The 18,947-nt window shown below is 37.1% G+C and overlaps 1 pseudogene; it reads right to left on the bottom strand.

Moving 5' to 3' along the window:
• LOC139863966 (potassium channel SKOR-like) overlaps positions 1-18,947 on the bottom strand; it is a 32,310-nt pseudogene that overhangs the window by 4,731 nt on the left and 8,632 nt on the right.

Below are 18,947 nucleotides of genomic sequence, written 5' to 3'. Positions count from 1 at the left end.
ATAAGGGACGGAGGTAATAGTTTACAAAAATCGTAAGAGAACTTACAATTTGATTGATGAATCCCGACGAGCAATCCTTGAAAAGAGGAACTTAGTGATTCTTGGCTTATAAAGACTTTCTGTTATCTATAAGATATAAATAATGGGTACTCAAAAGAACGATTTTAAGCAATATGCCGATATGTATATAAATTGTCATTAGAAGAGTTATGTTTACCATAAAATGGCACGGGCCGAGTTTGGGAGTGTTGGAAACTAAACTTGATTGTGGGCTATTTGTTTTGGATTTGGGCTTGCAAGTATACAACTATTTTGGATCAAGATTATAGCCCATTATGTAGAAACTTCTTGTAATATGTAGTAGTGAAAGTGTGTAGAATGTGTGTAGAATAATCTTGCAAAATATCCAAGTCTAGAATTATCATGAGAATACTTAGGAAATATCTAGATATTAGATGATGAAGTATTCTAGACTAGTCAATGGTGTAGTATAAATAGATGGATTCACCTCTCATTTGTAATCAAGCAACAAAGCAAAGCAAGTAAGTAATAAAACAAAGTTTTCAAGATCAATCAAACTTCTAAATTATCAATCCTCTTTTCCACAAATAATATACCTAGCCTCCTATTTCCAACAAATTGGTATCAGAGCTTGGTTCGACAAGATGATGGCCAACAATGTCATCACGTTTCCTCGCCTCACAAAGGATAATTATGATCGATGGAGCATCCAAATGAAGACCTTCCTAGGTGGACAAGACTTATGGGAGATTGTGGAGGAAGGCTATGAGGAACCTGCAGAAAAAGGTCCTCTCGGCAAGGAGAAAAAATTAATGAAGACGAACGATCAAAAGGCTCTTTCCATCATCCAACAAAGTGTAGATGATGGAGCTTTTGAGAAAATTTCAAGTGCAACCACCGCCAAGAAAGCATGGGAGATCTTGGAGAATTCTTATAAGGGAGTTGATAAGGTGAAAAAGGTTCGACTACAAACACTAAGAGGTGAGTTCGAATCCTTAAATAAGAAAGACTCAGAATCAATTTCTGATTATTTTACAAGAGTCTTGGCGGTTGTCAATCAATTAAAGAGGAATGGTGAAACTCTAAGTGATGTAAGAGTCATTGAGAAGATTCTTAGATCATTAGATTCAAAATTCGACTATATAGTCGTAGCCATCGAAGAATCTAAAGATCTAGAATCAATGACTATCGATGAACTCATGGGTTCACTACAAGCCCACAAGCCCATGAAGAGAGGTTCAATAAGAAAAATAAGGAGCCTTTGGAGCAAGCTTTACAAGCAAAACTCTCTTTCAAGGAAGAGAGCAGTGAAAAGACTCATCAAACGAGTCAACGAGGTCGTGGTCAAGTACGTGGTCGAGGACGAGGATAAGGATATATCAAACATGGAGGTTATAGTTCTTACAGAAATGAAGAAAGAAGTCAAAATTTTCACCCGACAAGAGGTCGCGGGAGAGGCTACACAAGTAGAAGGCTAATGTATGACAATTCTCAAACCAAATGCTATAATTGTCATAAATTTGGCCACTATGCTTCGGAATGCGAGAAGTCAAACAATTACGTGCAAGAAAGAGCAAATTTAGTGCAAGAAGATACAGAAGACGTGAAAAACACTTTGTTAATAGCATGAAAAGGTGAAGATAACGGAGAATCAAATTTGTGGTATCTCGACACGGGTGCAAGCAACCATATGTGCGGTAACAAAAACATGTTTGTGGAGTTAGACGAGGTAATTAGTGGAAATATCACCTTCGGAGATTCCTCTAAAGTCCCGGTTAAAGTCAAAGGTAAGATTCTCATCCGCTTGAAAAATGGAAGGCATCAATTTATCTCTAACGTGTATTATGTGCCCAATATGAAGACGAATATACTGAGTATTGGACAACTCTTAGAGAAAGGCTATGATATTCACATGATAAATCGTACCCTTTCTTTAAGAGACCAAAAAGGAGGTTTGATTGCTAAGGTGCCAATGTCAACGAATAGGATGTTCATGCTAAATATTCAACATGACATTCCAAGATGTTTAAAAGCATGTTTCAAAGATAATTCTTGGCTTTGGCACATGAGATACGGGCACTTAAATTTTGGAGGCTTAAAATTATTATCAAGTAAAGGAATGGTGAAGGGTTTGCCTCCAATTAATCATCCGGATCAAATATGTCAGGGATGCCTTCTAGGAAAGCACTTCCGAAACAGTTTTCCAACAGAAGCTTCTAGTAGAGCGAAGAAACCTCTAGAACTTATTCACACGGATGTGTGTGGACCCATCAACCCACCGTCTTTTGGTAAAAATAGATATTTTCTTCTATTCATTGATGATTTTAGTCGAAAAACATGGGTCTATTTTCTAAAAGAGAAGTCGGAAGCTTTTGGAATGTTCAAGAAGTTTAAAGCATTTGTGGAGAATCAAAGTGGTCTCACCATAAAGGCGATGAGATCCGATCGTGGAGGAGAGTTCACATCCAAGGAATTCAAGGAATTTTGCGACAACAATGGGTTACGACGTCCTCTAACTCTTCCGTATTCACCTCAACAAAATGGTGTTGCGGAAAGAAAAAATAAGACCATTCTTGATATGGCCCGGAGTATGTTAAAGAGCAAAAGGATGCCTAAGGAATTTTGGGCTGAGGCAATAGACTGTGCGATCTATCTTGCAAATCGCTCGCCCACTAGAAGCGTTAAGAACAAAACGCCCATTGAAGCTTGGAGTGGAAGGAAGCCCGACATCTCACACCTTCGAGTGTTCGAAAGTGTGGCATATGCTCATGTGCCAGATCAGAAGAGGACGAAGCTCGATGATAAAAGCAAGAAACTCATATTCGTGGGCTATGACTCAAGTTCGAACGGTTACAAGTTATACAATCCCAAAACCGGTAAAGTAATCTCAAGTCGAGATGTGGTGTTCGATGAAGAAGCAACATGTGATTGGAATGTTCCCGAAGAGGAGAACTACGACTTTCTCCCTTATCCATTCGAAAGTACTGCAAGGAATGAAGAATATCTAGAAGTTCAAGAACCTTCTAGTTGTGACAACCCGGAAATTTCCAACCAAATTTAAACTTTAATCTTTATATGTTTCCGACACGATAAGCAATATTTGTTAAGTTAAATTTCAAGAATTTTAAACTATGTTCATACATTCATTCAACCTCGACCAAGTTCCAACGATTCACGAACTATTAAACGAATATGATTATATATGTATATGTGTATATATATTATAACTTGAAACGTAAACAAAATATTAGATTAAATACTTTATATGATTGTATCTGTTTCAAAATGTTTATCAATGGAATAGGAAGATAAGATCAAATGATTGAATTATCAGATATATTGAATTATGATTACAAGTCTATGTTGAAAGGCCCACGTTGATTTGAGAAATCTTTTCATTTTAACAATATTCGGAAAATGGTAAAGTGATTTATAAATATGAACAAATTGTCAATCATTGAGAACTAGACAAATGATAGTGGAAGATTTAATCTCATAAAGGCTCGATTGATCTATTTAGTTTCAAACGTACAAAAACGTTTTCAGTTTAAAAAGAACTTTATTATTAAAACGTATATAACTTTTATAAATATCTAGAACCACTTTTTACAACTCATTACTTAAATAGTATAATAAAGATAACGATATATATATTTTATTTTATTAAATATATATAACGATTTAAATTAATATTATATATATTTATACGCGTATTATACGTACATAGTTTTATACTTTTACTATACTTAAACTTTACATTTACTTTATTTTTACTTTACTTTAACTTTAATAATTCATACTTTAATAATTCACTTTAATAATTCATACTTTAATAATTCACTTTAATAATTCATACTTTAATAATTCACTTTAATAATTCAAAAATCTATTATAAATAGAATTCAATAGGTTTCATTATTTCATAGAAACTTGAAAATAGTTTTCTCTAAACTCTCTCAATCGATTTACATATATATATTTACTCCGTATTATCTCAAGATATTATTAGTATACATAAAATATTACGATGGAGTGCTGTCCGAGTGATTTCAAAGTTGTTTTTTCGAGTGGGATAGGATTAAGGAAATTATGGGTTATAGCTATGGAGGTGATTGAGTATGGTTCATGGGTATGCTCGTGAGGTCAATATAGTGTTTATCATCTCCGTTGCATTTACGTACCTTTCCTGCAATATTGAATCTCAATATTGATATGTGAGTACTCATAATTTAATTTTTACATACTAATAGTGTATCCCTGACTAGTGCTCGAGTATATAGGATTATGCATGCTTGTACTTTTGATATTGCCATTAGATAGGTTATGTTGATTCCTGAATTAGTTACATATACGATTGAGATAAGGTATAAGATATGCATGTCATTGGAAAGCTAGCGAAAAATAGTTGAATTTTGGTTTAAGAATCACTTGAATCCAAGTAACGGTTAGAAAGTTGTGAAATAAACAAATTGCATAATTAATTTCGTAATTAAAATTGCTGATGATAATTAGTGAACTAATTTTCTGGGTTATAAAAAGTGGTTATTTGGATTCTACTCGTCGAGTAGATGAATTTTCATATAAAGCACGTCTCGTTTCGTTGAACGGTTGTCAAGTTATGGACAAAAGAAGTTTTGCAAATTTTGATGAAATGTCGAAACGGGAACTGAAATTTTCGCTGATCTGCGTTATTTCATATATAAAAAAAATACCACTGAATTCTTTGCTGTAAGGTCTAACAAACGACTCTGGCCGTTTGTCAATTCGAGTCTCGACGATTTTTCTAAAAATTATCAAAGTTGACGGTTTGGTCACATTTTAAAATTCTAAAAAGAGCTGAAACTTTTTTATTTAAAAATGTCAGTTTTGTATCAGTTGTCATGGTCGGCCTGATATGTGTTTACTCTTGCCAAAAATCATGTTATATCTTTGTGGTAACGAGAATTTGCAGGCTTTGACCGTTTGTCAATACGAGTTTTGAGGAATTTTCTAAAAATCTCCAAAGTAGGCTACTCGGTCACTTTTGTAAATTTATTAAAGCTGAAAAATTAACTTTGAAACGCCGAAAACGCGTTGGCAACTACGAGTTGTCTAGATTTAGTTTACTTCTGTAATATTTATGCTTAATCTTTTTGGTAATGTGTAACTTTTATCTTTGGCCGTTTATCAATCGGAGTTCCGATAATTTTTCTAAAAATAGCTGAAGTGGCCCGTTTAGTCATGTTTGATCAAAAATCATTTTTGTATAAGTTATTATATATTTGCATGCGACCTCATTTTTACTTTGACCTTTGACTTTTGACTTTAACCTTTGACTTTTGACTTTGAACTTTGACTTTTCCTGTTAACTTTTCAGTTAACTTTTTGTGTTGATTTTCTCTAAAAAAAAATAAAAAAACCTAAAATACTATTTTATGATTATGAAACCATTTGTGTTACGTTGTTTCACACGTCACCTTTTACTAGAATCTTAATTGAGCATGAGTAATATAACATGTTACTATACTGTAGAGTCAGACTCGAGCTATAGGATAGGATTACACTATGACCTGACCTAAATTGCTATACAAATATTGACCAACATATAAATATATATAATTAATATAGGTTCGTGAATCCGAGGGCAACCTTGCACTTGTTCAATGACGTTATATGTATTTTTACTACGAAATACAGTATGGTGAGTTTCATTTGCCCTTTTTACTCTTTACACTTTTGGGCTGAGAATACATGCAAATGCTTTATTAAATATTTTACAATATTTATATGCGTGAGTTTCATTTGCCCTTTTTACTCTTTACACTTTTGGGCTGAGAATACATGCAAATGCTTTATTAAATATTTTACAATATTTATATGCATGAGTTTCATTTGCCTTTTTACCCTTTATATTTTTGGGACTGAGAATACATGCGCTTTTATAAATGTTTGACGAAATAGACACAAGTAATTGAAACTACATTCTATGGTTGAATTATCGAAATCGAATATGCCCCTTCTTATTAAAGTCTGGTAATCTAAGAATTAGGGAACAGACACCTTAATTGACGCGAATCCTAAAGATAGATCTATTGGGCCTAACAAACCCCATCCAAAGTACCGGATGCTTTAGTACTTCGAAATTTATATCATGTCCGAAGGAGGATCCCGGAATGATAGGGGATATTCTTATATGCATATTGTTAATGTCGGTTACCAGGTGTTCACCATATAAATGATTATTTTTGTCTCTATGCATGGGACGTATATTTACGAGAACTGGAAATGAAATTCTTGTGGTCTATTAAAATGATGGAAATAAATGATTATGATAAACTAATGAACTCACCAACCTTTTGGTTGACACTTTAAAGCATGTTTATTCTCAGGTGTTAAAGAAATCTTCCGCTGTGCATTTGCTCATTTTAAAGATATTACTTGGAGTCTTTCATAGCATATTTCGAAGAACGTTGCATTCGAGTCATTGAGTTCATCAAAGATTATTATTAAATCAATTTATAGTTGGATAGTGGATATTATGAAATGGTATGCATGCCTGTCAATTTTCGATGTAAAGAAAGATTGTCTTTTAAAAACGAATGCAATGTTTGTAAAATGTATCATATAGAGGTCAAATACCTCGCAATGTAATCAACTATTGTGAATCGTTTATAATGTATATGAACGGGTCCTTTCAGTTGGTATCAGAGCGGTGGTCTTAGCGAACCAGGTCTGCATTAGTGTGTCTAACAGATAAGTCGATAGGATGCATTAGTGAGTCTGGACTTCGACCGTGTCTGCATGTCAATAGTTTTGCTTATCATTTTGTGTCAAAAATTAACTACTTATTATCCTCAGGAAATTACCTGCTTATCATTTTTAGTCTAAGACACGTCTTGCTGCATTGATTGCATGAATAGTGTATAGACAAAAATTCATATCTTAGCGTATCTGCTAAATCATATCTTATCGTATCTATTACTGTAAACGTTGCCTGATATATCTCGTAAATTCCTCCGTAATTTACGAAATCTTTTGTTCTATATATATGGATATTCTATGTAATTAGAATACCATACGATAACCGAAAATCATTTCATATCGAAAAAAAAAATCCTTATTCAATCGTACGAAATGGAATTCATCATTAATTTAAGTTCCTCGGATTTCGAAATGGAATCCCACTCCAGCTCCGAAAGCAGTGTGACCGGAATAGATCAACCAATCAGTCATCACCTATTCTGGATGAATTGGGGATGGGTTCGTAGCCTCCTCAATCATTGGAGACAAGAAGAAGGTGATCCCTTCCATCCACCACATTGCCCTCTTGACGAAGAACCTGAAGCACTTACCGGTGAACCTGTCCGAAACACCATTTTCTCGCTCATTTCCAGAGTATCTCGTCACGATTATATATTACATCAAATTTTAGATTTTATTTATCCGCTCGTCCGAACCGACAATCACCCCGGTGTAATAGAAGAAGTCAACGAGCTTCGCGCTCGGGTAGTGGCTTTGGAGAATATGGTGCAGAGATTACAAACACCAGCAGCAGCATCAGCAGCATAACCAGTAACACCATCATCAACGCCAATAGTACCATTACCACCCCAACCACAACCACGTCGTAAACCTCAACTTTACACTCTGTCCCACGAGCACCAATGTCATACGCCCTGTAGATACCAAGGAATACCAACAACAATAACCGATGAAGTATTAATTCATAACTTCATTGGAGAAACATTCCGCGTAGATTATGTAATCTCTAAAGTCTTAGAGATTATCTAATCTAGCCCTAACCATAAATCAGTTAAGCGAACCAAAATGATAGAAGGAAGAGTAGAAACCCTGACAAAAATGGTGTGTGATTAACAAGCTAAACTTGTTTTACCAACAGCATCAACAGTACCGTCAGCGTCACCAGCATCATCAGTACAGTCAACATCAGAATCAACAACACCTATAACATCACAAACTCCGTCAGCTCAAGAATCACTATGGACATCATTACGAATCAATAAACCGTATATTGTATCAACGAGTTATGAAGAATTAACTCATTCCCTTTGAAGAAATTATATGTATATTTTATATATTTTGAAATAAAAATAAATCTTTCCGTGCTAAGCTATTGTGTGTGAATCTTAACTACTCGGTTAATTCATATTAGAAATATGCAATAATGTACGTCCTTCGACCGCAACTTAACCAGCGTTAACTACAATCTCTGTCGCAATTCAACAAATTCCAATTCATAATAAATCAAGTATATATTTGATTTTACACTTTCATCATCGATGTACCCGAAACTTTTCAGATAACATCATTCGTACTTTGCGAAATTTACAAGAATTCCACGAACCGAACATCATACATCAACAAATAACGAAGTATTGATTCATAATTTCAATGTCATTAAAGAAATACTGCGTAAAAGTTATGTACTTTTTAAAGCCTTTAGGGATTATTCAATTCTAGTTTCAACCGTAAATCAAATGAGTTTAATTTAACATTAACCTATTAAATCTATGTTAAATCTGAAGAAAATATACATATATATATTTTCATAAAGACTGTAATAAAATTCTTTTATACAAAATATTAATTGTGAAATTTTTTTAACGGGTAGGTAATACCCGAGAGATATATAAATTCACAATTAATATATTACATTCTTCGAATCTGATTCAGCAAATCATCCATTATACTCCCTACTTTCACAACAATATATATTCTTTTATAGAAATCAAAACAACCATACTCATTCAAAATTTAATTACATATTCTGATTTTGAAATCTCAAAATTCAACTTGAGATATGACCAAAATCATCACTCTTAGATCCTTACATCTTTCACAAGCTATATTTTGACTTCAAAACTGTGTTAGAACATCAAATGTATGTTAACGATTACAATCTGTGTTCAAACCCTTCGAAAATTTCTGAAGACACTTCGAATGATGAGCAATCGAGATGATGATCCAACCACATGTTACCCACAGTTGTGTACCCGAAAAACTCTTGAAACCAAAGTAAAAGTTTAAACAATGTATCCGTGTCAGATTCTTTAGCATTTATTAGCAAAAATAACTTTGCGACTCCTATTCAAAGTAGCCAGTTTTGTCACAGCTCCAGCAAGTCAACTTCGACTTTTCAGTCAGACTAACCTTATTATAACCTTGAGATATACACCATCATTACCAGGGAACCTTTTACATTCCACCACATTATTAACAGATGTATCAACAACTTCATTACCCTTTGACTTTAGCCTCTCCAAAAAGTCATTATAATTATTCATTGAAACCCCATCATTTACTCATTCGCATCTTGTAATGAGAATTTCCATACGAATCATTGTGAATTAGCAATCAGTATTTTGAAATCTCGCAGCATGTCTACGCCAACAGTTATATGTGTATATATAACGTCTATCTTCTGGACTTAATTTGAATGTGAAGATTCTGAAAAACACTTCAAACTACGAATTGGTTTTCCGAAAATGGAAAAATACTGATGAAGCAGCAAAAAAACTATAAACGACCTTAACAGTAAAAGTTTGATGATAATGAATAGGTGTGCTGGCAAAGTGCAGAAAAAGAGAAGTCTTGGAACTTGAAAACGGATTGAGCAAGTAGGAAGGAGGCTGTGGACAAATTACAAAGACTGAACCTGACTTCAAAGGATCCAAATAATTCAGTATCTGCTGAAGTCATTAACGAATACCTTGCTCCTGACTCTAAACCCCTGCGGACAATATTCTTCATCATCCTCTGATATTAGAAATTCTAAAATATCATCATATCTTTCATTATAAATATCCTCCATATTTCTGAAGATATTTTCTTAATTTTTCTTATTTGAAATCATTTACCTCTTCGCGCTATCTGTATTACATCATAAAAGAAACTATTTTAGTTTCTAAATTCTGAAACATTCAAGTTTAAAATAGGAATATTTTGAAGTAGTGTTGGGAACTGAAGCATGAATTAGTATAATATAATGACACTTGATCAATGTGATTATATTACAGTAAGTCATGCTGAGTTTCTAAATGGAACGTGATGATTCACAGATCATAACATCATCATGTGCCATGTTATACGACTCTTGTATTCTATTTAACCTCTAAAATATCAAGAAAATATTTCTTGATGATTCGGCCTTTTCCAAGGTACTTTAGTAATTTGACAAGTCAAGATCGTGCCATCACAATTTCCTTCCTAGAACATTAACAATGTTCATTTCAAAATTCATATCTGTGAATTCTGGACCATTACAAGCGGTGCTTAATCGCAAGAAGAAGAAACGAAAGGACAAAACTCCGAAATAGAAATTGGGGTATAAATTGCAGCAAATAAAAGAGAGCATTAACTGTGAATGATAATGATTATAGAAGACAGAAGCAGAGACTTTGAAATATAAGGGAACATATAAAGCCCAACGATAAACCAGAAATTATAAACCATATATATCGATGCATATAGCAATATAAAGACACGGGAGAACTAGGAACACTATAAACCCAAGAGTATAGTAGAAGTAAATAGATTCTTCCGGCGGTAGATGAAAAAAAAGAAGAATGACCGATGTGAAAGTTAGAAGTATATCGAGAATCAGAACTGGATGGAGCATATTGATGAATACTTTAAAATATGAGTTGAGGGGGAAAGAATAGAAGTGTAAGACCCAAATATTTATTGTACATAATGTATTTAAGGTGTACTATGTGTGTATGGAGTGTGCACAACATGTAGGTGTTGCTTGCTCGACCGTCGAAGGAAAACTGGACGTTGTTTGAGGTACAAGGTGTGTACGTACCTTTTCAACCCCAAATAAAGTTTGTGTTGATGTTTCAAAGCCTTACCATTGGAAAGAAAATCTTATTACGTTTCCAACGATATTTGATTCATCGAAAACGGAGCTACGGTCAAAAAGTTATGGCCAAAACAAGTTTCTGAAATCTGACCTGCAGAGTGGAGCGGCGCTCCACAATGTGGCGCGGCGCGCCGAATGGGTCAGAAGCAATTTTCAGCCTTTTTAAAGGCTTTAAATGAAGGGTACTTTGGTCTTTTCACTTGGGGTCGGTTTAGGGTCATCAAAACTGATCCTTTGATCAGTTTGGATCAAATTCTCACCAACCAAAAACACTCTCAACCATTTTTAGAGAGAGAGTAAGGGTTTAGAGAGAGAGGGCTTGATTTGGGGAAGAAGGAGTCGATTTCTCACCAAACCTCGGGTATTAAAGTTGTTCCACTCGTCAACGGCATCATTTTGGCGGTATTGGTAAGTTCTAACTCCGAATTTCATTGTTGATTTTGCTATTCAAAGTTAGGGTTTGAACTTGATTTGTTGATAAACCCATTTAGACTCATGAAGTGACTTTAGTGATGCTAGTAATCGGGTTTATTGTTATTGTTGGTGGATTTCGGTTTGGTGAACAAATTGGTTATGTTTAGAACTTGAAATTGGGTTTAATCACTAGGTTTAGTGATTGTGGAAGTATTGAAACCTATTTAGGGTTATTTGGTTGACTAACTTTGACTTTGGGTCAAATTAAGGTTTGGTGGTGATTATGACCCAATTGGCGATTTAACAAAGTTTATAAACTTAAAATGGATTAAGTTGAAGTGTTAAACCGAGTTAAATATGTTTTGGTGTCAAAACTTGCTAATAGCGTGATATTGACTTCTTATGGGTCAAACTAGGGTTTAAGTGTCATTTTGGGCAAGATAGGTGTTTAACACCTATGATCGGGTTTAATTGGCGTATTAAGACCATTCTCACTTGTGTTAGTGATTATTGGTTAATTTTGGGTGCGTTTTGTACTTGGAAGTGCATTTGGGTCAAATTTGCACTAAGTGTCAATTTGGGTTGATTTGTGAATCCATTCTAAGTGTATTGTTGTAATTATGATAATGAAATAGGTATTTTCCATTGGCGAGTTGCAGATTATTTGGAAGCTTTCATCAAGACTTCAAGGTGAGTGTTAATATCCTATATGCATATGTATGTGTAGGATGGGTGCGGGTCGGGTGAAGTTATTCTCGGCTATAGAGCTCACTTCACATATAGGTGGATTTGATGGACTTGTGCATAGGTCCAATTGGCACGGTTGTGCGTTTTGGTTGACTACCTTTGGCAAAGTACACATTTTGGGTGTACGTTATCACACGTGGTTGTGAGTGGAATAATTATGCGTGTATGTATGTAATGTATTTAATTGTGTTGTACGAATGTGGTATTGTCGCGTTGTTTAAGACACCACGTTCTATGAAACGAGTAGTATTGTCGCGGTGTTTAAGACACTACTCATTGTGGAATTGACGAGTAGTATTGTCGCGGTGTTTAAGACACTACTCATTGTGTAATTGACTTGTGGTATTGTCGCGGTGTTTAAGACACCACAATGTCATGGGAGTGGAAGTGTCGCGGTGTTCAAGACACCACTCATTGTATTGAATGAAGTGTGGATTCGTCGCGGTGTTTAAGACGCCACATTGTTGTAAGGGTGAGTTAGTCGCGGTGTTTAAGACATCACCCGGGGGACTAGTGATTACGCGGTGTGTAAGTAACACTAGTGGATGTTATGAACTCCAACGGACTTTCATGTACCGTTCCCTTGTGTACTTGGTTAACCATGGTTGTATGAGTTATGTATTGGCATATTTAATTATGAACTATATGCTTTTGGTATTGCTAGCTATTGTGGACTTGCGGTTATTGGTATATGCACGATATGTTGCATGATTGTCGAATTGCTAATTCGTGATTAATGTTGTGTTGTCGTGATGTAGTTAACCCTCCGGGGGTAGTTATTGGCGTTGTTCACATTGGCGTTGGTGAACTTACCTTATTGATGGTATTATTAGCTTGTTGCTTAGTGATCGTATGGTATACTTAGATTAGCTTGCCTTTAGGCTTGGACGCTCCGGTATGCGGTATTTGTTTATTTATGTGGCGTGTCCATTTTATGCATATATATGTATGTAGTATATTATCATTCACTAAGCGTTAGCTTACCCTCTCGTTGTTGACTCTTTTTATAGATTGCATGCGGATTGGTGGCTCGGGTAAGCGCGAGGACTAGAAGACGTGCATAGTTGCTTTAGTGACTTACTTTTGGATCACTTAGGATTGGGTAGCGTATTCCCAATCGCCATGCTCGGCTTTGTTGTATTAAAAGTCTTTTGGTCAAATATTGTATTTCGGTACTTAAGGTGGTAAAATGGGTCGTTGTGGGACCCGCTTCGTAAACTCAATTTTATTAATTAAACGTGCTAGTTTTATATATATGAATTTATGGTTAAAAGCGTTTTGGCTAAAAATGTCGGGAACTAGTCAAACATTTTCGTTAAATTGACTTCCGGGGACAGCGGGCTGTCCAGGTGGTTTGGCGCGCCGCGCACCCACCTGGCGCGCCGCGCAAATGAACTGCACCAGAAATTTTTTTTTATGTTGTGAAATTTAACGGGAATTGTCGTGGTTTGGTTTGGGTTGTTACAAGTGGTATCAGAGCATGGTCTAAGGGATTTAGGTGACTTGAGATAGGTGCCTAGACTTAGACTTTGTGTGTGCTTACTTTGTTGCGGGACTTGTAGGATTACGGGTCAGGAATAGGTTTAGTTAGTGCCTTGTTATAGGTTGACTAACGTTTGTATTAGTAATGCGGATATTATTAATATGTTATTTGTGTTGTGAAAATAATTCTCGCGTATGTTTGTATCGCGTAGAATCTTGATGTGTTTGTTTATGTGATCGAGCGAGACGGTCGTTGTACTAACAAGTCGATGCGGCGTGCGTGCGTAATAAGAACTTGCAAACCTTATTACGGGTGCAAATCGCGTCTAACGAGTGATGTACGACGAGTGTTTAGCAAGATGGGACGGAGTTGTGCGTGCGATTTTATACGTTCGTGATCTAATCGTTTTGCATTTTGAGATTGACGACGCGAAACGAGATCGAGGCGAATAACGTGGAGTTTAACGCTAGAGTTGCGGCCGCCGTTGCGGAGCAAATGAGAGCGTTTCGAGAAGAAATGGATAGGAAGTATTCCAAACTTCAAAGTAGTGGCGAAATGAAGCGTTATCTTAAGAGCTTCATGAGGACTAAACCACCGATGTACGACGGGAAACCGGATCCATTGGTAAGCACAACTTGGATTTCGGATGTCGAAGGGCGTTTTCGCACGATTGATTGCCCTCCTGAGAAGAAGACGAGGCTCGCAACTAGTTTGTTGCGGGGTAGGGCAAGGGATTGGTTGGATGGTAAGATTGATCTTGTTGGTGGTGAAACGTTTATGGTCTTATCGTGGGACGAGTTTAAGGAGGAATTCTTCGAGGAGTTCCGGACTTCGGCCAATTTGTGGGAATTGCGTAATGAGTTGCGAAACTTGCGACAAGGATCTATGGATTTGAGTACTCTCAAGACGACCTTTATGGCGAAGGCTCGTTTTTGTCCGGAGTATTTGGGAAGTGATCGTTTGTTAATGGGGGATTTCTATTGGACTTTGAATGACGACTTGAAAAGTAAAAATTAGTCGTGGTCAAGCGAAATCGTTTTCGGAATTATTCGACTTGGTTAGGGGTTTCGAGTCGCATACACGATCGAAGAAGGGTGAACCTTCAAGAGAGATAAGGGTTGTTTCTTATGGTGCTCCGAGTAAGAGGACTAAGGGTCCGAGCGTGAGCACGGGTGGTACACGGACGAGTATATCGAATTCTAGCGCGTCTAGATGTTACAATGGTGGCATGAGGAGTCACAAGTCTTGGGAATGTTCGATGCCGTTTGAGTTTGAGTTGTTAATGCCTTGTGTTGTGCATATTGTTGTTATGGGTGACGTTCCTAATGGAAGTACCCTATGGTGACGTTTGATTGTCGGGCGAAGGGCGTAAGACTTGGTGCAACCAAGCATTCCTTGATATTTGAGAAATGTTTCTACCAAGCCACGGAAATGGTTTTGGTGTTCGATTGTTAAGCGCGTGTTCGCTTTTATGTTGAAGTGATGAACCGTGAGGTTCGTCGGGTGGTTGGAACCCTTGAGATCGAGTGTTTTTAATCTCGATGTGTGTTGGTAATGGAGTCTACATGATGCAACATTAGGTGCCTCTTTTATACCTACTAGCGTGGTGTTCGACTCCGATTGTGTTGCGGTACGCTTTCGTTCAAAGTGTATAAGGATTGGTTAAAATCCTTCGTGAACTCGAGGTTAGAGCGAGATGTGGTGATGGGTCGTGTGTACCCAATCGTTGGTAAAGTCTACATTTGGTAGCACTGTACGGTAGTACGAGTTATGGATATGGAACGTAGTTCCAAGTGGGGGAGTTACACTCCCGCACGAGGAAGTTTTAGGGTGAGATTTCGGATAGTGCTTATGGTAGATCCGAAACTTGTGTTGGGACCTAGTTTTTGGTCGATTTGTGGTGGAGTACAATTTTGGTTCAAGTTGTACTATTGGTTTGGATTTAAATTACCACCGAGGTGGTAATGTGGTAAATCTCATTGTGAGATAATGGATGTGTTTGACGAGCAAGGTGAAATCCCTCGGTTAAGGGATGTGTGTGTGTCGGATTCTCTTTTAGAGAATTATTGTTTGGTTCCTATGTTTGATATAGGTGGTTCTTGCTCGATAGTGTAGACGGTTAGCGGTATCCGTTAGGGTTCACTATAGTGTAGCGGAGCGCGATGTTGCACTACTCGTTGTGTGAGGTATTGTTATAGTGGTGAAGCATGACTTTCGGGGTCCGCTGACTTCATCATGAGGTATTGTTATATCGGTGAAGCATGACTTTCGGGTCCGCTGACTTCATCCGGTGTTGAGTGATCTATCAGTTGTTTTATACTCCTATGGTGGGATCGTGAGGACCGTATTGTGTGATTACTGATGCGATAGCCGTATTTCGCTCACATGTCGTTACGGGCGTGACAATGGTCGATTTTGTACGCCTAGGGTTTTAAGTTGTTATAGTCGATTGGACGCTAGCGGTTCTAGTCGTTCGCTTATGATGTTACGGTAGTTGCGTATTGGTTGTATTATGCGCTACAAGGGATGTTTAGTGATTGGTGTTATCCGTAAGGATTCGTTTGGTTCGGTCTTCATCGTTTCGGGTTGTTGACCTTAGGTTGACACTTGGTTGCTTTAGCACGGTACTTGGTAATGGTACGCTAGAGGAGTGATATCTCGGTTAGAGATGGGATGAGTTTCCCGATGCGAGGGAATGAGTATGGTTTTAGTGCTCGGATTGTAGATTTGAGAAAAATCGTGGATGACGATTTAGTTGTGGAAGGCGATTCGTCGGGAAGAATTGCTTAGGAAAGTCGGATTGGGACTTATGTTGAGGACCGTGGAGTGTGGTCCGTTTGGTTAAGTGACGAGGATCACGAGGACGTGATCGATTCTAAGTGGGGGAGAGTTGTAAGACCCAAATATTTATTGTACATAATGTATTTAAGGTGTACTATGTGTGTATGGAGTGTGCACAACATGTAGGTGTTGCTTGCTCGACCGTCGAAGGAAAACTGGACGTTGTTTGAGGTACAAGGTGTGTACGTACCTTTTCAACCCCAAATAAAGTTTGTGTTGATGTTTCAAAGCCTTACCATTGGAAAGAAAATCTTATTACGTTTCCAACGATATTTGATTCATCGAAAACGGAGCTACGGTCAAAAAGTTATGGCCAAAACAAGTTTCTGAAATCTGACCTGCAGAGTGGAGCGGCGCTCCACAATGTGGCGCGGCGCGCCGAATGGGTCAGAAGCAATTTTCAGCCTTTTTAAAGGCTTTAAATGAAGGGTACTTTGGTCTTTTCACTTGGGGTCGGTTTAGGGTCATCAAAACTGATCCTTTGATCAGTTTGGATCAAATTCTCACCAACCAAAAACACTCTCAACCATTTTTAGAGAGAGAGTAAGGGTTTAGAGAGAGAGGGCTTGATTTGGGGAAGAAGGAGTCGATTTCTCACCAAACCTCGGGTATTAAAGTTGTTCCACTCGTCAACGGCATCATTTTGGCGGTATTGGTAAGTTCTAACTCCGAATTTCATTGTTGATTTTGCTATTCAAAGTTAGGGTTTGAACTTGATTTGTTGATAAACCCATTTAGACTCATGAAGTGACTTTAGTGATGCTAGTAATCGGGTTTATTGTTATTGTTGGTGGATTTCGGTTTGGTGAACAAATTGGTTATGTTTAGAACTTGAAATTGGGTTTAATCACTAGGTTTAGTGATTGTGGAAGTATTGAAACCTATTTAGGGTTATTTGGTTGACTAACTTTGACTTTGGGTCAAATTAAGGTTTGGTGGTGATTATGACCCAATTGGCGATTTAACAAAGTTTATAAACTTAAAATGGATTAAGTTGAAGTGTTAAACCGAGTTAAATATGTTTTGGTGTCAAAACTTGCTAATAGCGTGATATTGACTTCTTATGGGTCAAACTAGGGTTTAAGTGTCATTTTGGGCAAGATAGGTGTTTAACACCTATGATCGGGTTTAATTGGCGTATTAAGACCATTCTCACTTGTGTTAGTGATTATTGGTTAATTTTGGGTGCGTTTTGTACTTGGAAGTGCATTTGGGTCAAATTTGCACTAAGTGTCAATTTGGGTTGATTTGTGAATCCATTCTAAGTGTATTGTTGTAATTATGATAATGAAATAGGTATTTTCCATTGGCGAGTTGCAGATTATTTGGAAGCTTTCATCAAGACTTCAAGGTGAGTGTTAATATCCTATATGCATATGTATGTGTAGGATGGGTGCGGGTCGGGTGAAGTTATTCTCGGCTATAGAGCTCACTTCACATATAGGTGGATTTGATGGACTTGTGCATAGGTCCAATTGGCACGGTTGTGCGTTTTGGTTGACTACCTTTGGCAAAGTACACATTTTGGGTGTACGTTATCACACGTGGTTGTGAGTGGAATAATTATGCGTGTATGTATGTAATGTATTTAATTGTGTTGTACGAATGTGGTATTGTCGCGTTGTTTAAGACACCACGTTCTATGAAACGAGTAGTATTGTCGCGGTGTTTAAGACACTACTCATTGTGGAATTGACGAGTAGTATTGTCGCGGTGTTTAAGACACTACTCATTGTGTAATTGACTTGTGGTATTGTCGCGGTGTTTAAGACACCACAATGTCATGGGAGTGGAAGTGTCGCGGTGTTCAAGACACCACTCATTGTATTGAATGAAGTGTGGATTCGTCGTGGTGTTTAAGACGCCACATTGTTGTAAGGGTGAGTTAGTCGCGGTGTTTAAGACATCACCCGGGGGACTAGTGATTACGCGGTGTGTAAGTAACACTAGTGGATGTTATGAACTCCAACGGACTTTCATGTACCGTTCCCTTGTGTACTTGGTTAACCATGGTTGTATGAGTTATGTATTGGCATATTTAATTATGAACTATATGCTTTTGGTATTGCTAGCTATTGTGGACTTGCGGTTATTGGTATATGCACGATATGTTGCATGATTGTCGAATTGCTAATTCGTGATTAATGTTGTGTTGTCGTGATGTAGTTAACCCTCCGGGGGTAGTTATTGGCGTTGTTCACATTGGCGTTGGTGAACTTACCTTATTGATGGTATTATTAGCTTGTTGCTTAGTGATCGTATGGTATACTTAGATTAGCTTGCCTTTAGGCTTGGACGCTCCGGTATGCGGTATTTGTTTATTTATGTGGCGTGTCCATTTTATGCATATATATGTATGTAGTATATTATCATTCACTAAGCGTTAGCTTACCCTCTCGTTGTTGACTCTTTTTATAGATTGCATGCGGATTGGTGGCTCGGGTAAGCGCGAGGACTAGAAGACGTGCATAGTTGCTTTAGTGACTTACTTTTGGATCACTTAGGATTGGGTAGCGTATTCCCAATCGCCATGCTCGGCTTTGTTGTATTAAAAGTCTTTTGGTCAAATATTGTATTTCG

Source organism: Rutidosis leptorrhynchoides, chromosome 8 (genome assembly GCF_046630445.1).
Source record: "Rutidosis leptorrhynchoides isolate AG116_Rl617_1_P2 chromosome 8, CSIRO_AGI_Rlap_v1, whole genome shotgun sequence".
Taxonomy (NCBI): Eukaryota; Viridiplantae; Streptophyta; class Magnoliopsida; order Asterales; family Asteraceae; genus Rutidosis; species Rutidosis leptorrhynchoides.
This window is presented reverse-complemented; position numbering and strand designations above follow the sequence as displayed.